The sequence below is a fragment of the Perna viridis genome, chromosome 13, assembly GCF_037379345.1.
Source record: "Perna viridis isolate PV_CMFRI_1.1 ecotype Kerala chromosome 13, ASM3737934v1, whole genome shotgun sequence".
Classification (NCBI taxonomy): Eukaryota; Metazoa; Mollusca; class Bivalvia; order Mytilida; family Mytilidae; genus Perna; species Perna viridis.
In genome coordinates, this window is record NC_142457.1 from 901,824 (window position 1) to 906,073 (window position 4,250).

Consider the following 4,250-nt stretch of genomic DNA (forward strand, 5'->3'; position numbering starts at 1 on the left):
AAAATATTCTCAGTTTCCTCCCTATGGACAATTCAACATGTTTACTTACCTGATTAGACTATGGGTTGGAATGGAATTCGAAAAACTTTTGCATAAATGCGAGACAAAAATATGTGGGCCTATAACCAGTCTATGATTTTCCGCGTACTTTTTCTATTGTTTGATTTTAATAACACGTGTAAACAGTTAATCATTAGGGTTGGTACATATAACATACATGTAATGTACATATTAAATACATGTACTGTATATATCAAATACATGTACTGTACATATAAAATACATGTACTGTACATATTAAACACATGTACTGTACATAGTACATACATGTTCTGTACATATTACTAATATACAGTTTCTATACTGAACATCTCCATCACACAAATTTTGAACAACATTCAAATTGTTAGTTCCCTGAATTCTAAATAGTTACTATAGGTACGTCAGCAGCCATGTACTTTATCTTACGATAGGGTTACAGATATAGGTTAAATTTGAATTATTGAAAAGCAAGATTGAATACAAAATAAATGAACCGTAATCATTATAGTGCAGACTGAAAGACCAATAGTGAACTTACACCAGAAGAGCTAACACTTCTAGAGCCACAGTGTCAACTTTCGGTTTATATCAATAGTTTTGTTTGTGTAATGTATTTTTTCTTCTATTCAGTTTTAATATGAAACGTTATTGAGGTCTGCTACCTATATTGTTTGTACTTTGATCACCTCTTTTAGTTTTAGTCATGTCATTGGATTAGGTCGATTTTCGTATTTTATAAACAGTTTCACTTCATTTTACAGCTAGCTTTATGGCATGGGTTTTGCCCATCATTGAAGACCGTGTGGTGACCTGTAGAAATTGTTCGTTGCTTGGTTTCTGGGTGATGACTGCCTCATTGCCAATCATCACATTTCCTATTTTATATAGGATTATGATGCCCCTGAATTGTCCTTCTATATTGCAAAACAAAGATATTTTTAAGTGTCAGTATCTGTAAGAATAAGAGCAGTAGGTGAAACACGGTATGGAAAAAACATCATTTTGATAGTTTCATTTGACAATTTTCACCATCAGAATCAAGGAAAACAGGCATGATTTTCCATATCATGCTGGACCATTGAGTTAAAAATTCATTGAAATGCACTAAAATGAACGTTTCAAGGGCGGATAACTCTGTCAAAAACCTCATTTTTCTAACATTCTATTGAAACATTTCTGAGTAAAGCCAGCGATGCAGGGATCAAATAATAGTCTTTTCAAATCAAGAAAGCATCCTGGAGTGATATTACATTGTCAGATCAGTGGGGTTTTAACATGCATGTTTCTGATTTTCCCATTTAGCATGATTCTTACAAAAACTTACACTTAACTCATTACCGCATACAACAACCAGTTGGCTTTCCCAAAAGAAATAATCAAGCGAACGTTGGTGCATGTGCATAGTCGAATATGATGGAAACGTGATCTTCACAGCATTCAATGATTGTTTCCGGACACAAGTCAGACACAGGATCATCCTTAACATAATAATTCCTGTTGGTATTGAAACAAATCATACATGATATTTTATAGATGTACATGTACTCTTTTATGCCAGGAAATAATAAGTCGTCATCACATTTCAATATGTACACAACAAAACAGATGGAGGTAAACAAGTAGCAATTACATTTGGGCATTGGAAATGGTACACTGTAAACGCACATGCATTCTACATGTACTAGATTTTTGTTACTTTGTATGTATTATTTTGATTATTTTATGTTTTTTGTTGTATGTGTCTGTTTTTTTTTAATGTTTGATCTTCCGCTAGAATCTTGGTTCCCTTGATTACTCTTCCCTAATTATGTATTCTTAGTACAAAAAATGGTATTTGAGGTACATGAATATACGACGTGGTCATGCATGTACGTGTATTCAATACAAGCATATACATGTAAATGCAAATGTCTCTTGCATAAATGAAACATTTGATATTCATTTGCACAGAAATAGCATAAACAAACAAATGGAAACGTCATAACGAAGAAGGAAGAGGCAGAACGCACCACATAATGTACAGGGAGTGGCAGTAGTCCTACCGCACCACATAATGTAGGAGAAGCAGTAGTCCAACCGCACCACATAATGTAGAAGGAGAAGCAGTAGTCCTACCGCACCACATAATGTAGAGATGACGGGCAGTTGTCCTAAGGCACCACATAATGTAGAGGTGACGGGCAGTTGTCCTAACGCACCTCATAATATAGAGGTGACCAGCAGTTGTCCTAACGCACATCATAATGTAGAGAGACGAGCAGTTGTCCTAACGCACCACATAATGTAGAGGTGACGGACAGTTGTCTTAACGCACCACATAATGTAGAGGTGACGGACAACGCACTACATAATATAGAGGGACGGGCAGTTGTCCTAACGCATCGCACAATGTGGAACTCAGAGAGTAGTCCTAAAGCACCACATAATGTAGAAGGAGTGGCAGTAGTCCTAACGCACAAAATAATGTAGAGGGGCAGTCAGTAGTCCTATCGCACCACACAATGTAGAAGGACGGGCAGTTGTCAGTCCTAACGCATCAAATAACGTAGAGGGACGGTCAGAAGTCCTAACTCATCACAAATATAAAGGGACGGGTAGAAATCCTAATGCACCATACAATTAGAGGGACGGGTAGTAGTCCTAAGGCCCAACATGGTGTAAAGAGACGGCCAGTAGTCCTAACGCACCACACAATGTTGAGGGACAGACAGTAGTCCTAACGCTCAACACTATGTAGAAGGACGGACAGTTGTCAGTTCTAACGCACCACACATTTTAGAAGGATGGACAGTAGTCCTAACGCACCATATAATGTAGAAGGATGGGCAGTACATGTAGTCCTAAAGCACCATATAATGTAGATGGACGGGCACTAGTGCTAACGCACCTCTCAATATAGAGGTACAGGTATTAGTCCTAACGCACCACACAATATAGAATTTGGACGGACAGTAGTCCTAATGCACCACGCCATGTAGAAGGACGGAAAGTAGCCAATGCACCACATAATGTAGAGTGAGAGGCAGTGGTCATAAGGCACCACACAATGCAGAATGAGGGGCAGTAGTCCCAACACACCACAAAATGTCGAGTGAGGGGCAGCGGCCTTAACACACCACGAAATGTAGAGGTAGGGGCAGTAGTCCCAAAGAGCTCTTTGTCTGAAAACTACTATAGATATGGAACCCGTAAAGGAAGAACAATTCTTATTTAAAAGACATAGCACATCATTTTGGTCTGTGTCACCACTAGTATTTTTGTACACTAACGGAAATAAAAAACAACAAACAAACAAACAAAACAAACAAAAAAACGCAGAAGTTAAATAAAGAAATTACTATCTGTCCCAACATAGGCCATGAAATCGGTAATATTATCTACATAAAGCTTAGATAGAAATGCTAACAATTTTGCACTGAGTTACATCATATGTAATTTACTCCGAGATCAAATATAATTGCAGCAGATGACAGTCAGAAAATAATGACAATATTATCAAGATGGACTAAGGCACTCCATAAATGTATGTCTGTTCGGCATTATGACCACATCTGTCATGATAATTCTAATATTCGACAAAAACGTACAAAACTTATTCCTAGTAGCGATGAAAAAAATGATGCATGTTGTGAAATTGCTTATTACTTTTAAACCCATTAATATGATGATATACCTAAAATAGGTATAAATAATGACAATTATCAGTAATGTATATCTGAATGAGACACTGATGTTACAAATGGCTTATGGATCCATCACATGCTGTCACCATTCGAAACCGATTATCAGTGCACAACTAAAGATCATTTAAACAAGCAGATGCAATGCTTCCACGTGTAAGGGTTTCCCCAATGCATCAATGGATCTGTCATTATCTTTCTTTACTAACCAAATTTAATATTTTGCATCATATCGACTGTTTATTCATCGATTTTTCACCGTTATCAAACAGTTATCATTATCAACCACGACCAAGAAAACATGTTCAATGTGTATTCCCAGTGTCAAGGTCAACTTTGTTTACACCAACATTTGTGTATTTGACGCATGACGCGTGCAAGGAGAAAATTCTGACCAACCGAAAGGATCGTTTTAAAGAGCTGTGGTTTTCTCTTTGTTCTGAACCAAACTCAGCGAATACGTGGCTATTGATTGGCGAGAAATATTTCTGTAATCTATATTTAAACTACCACATGCTTCAGTACGCC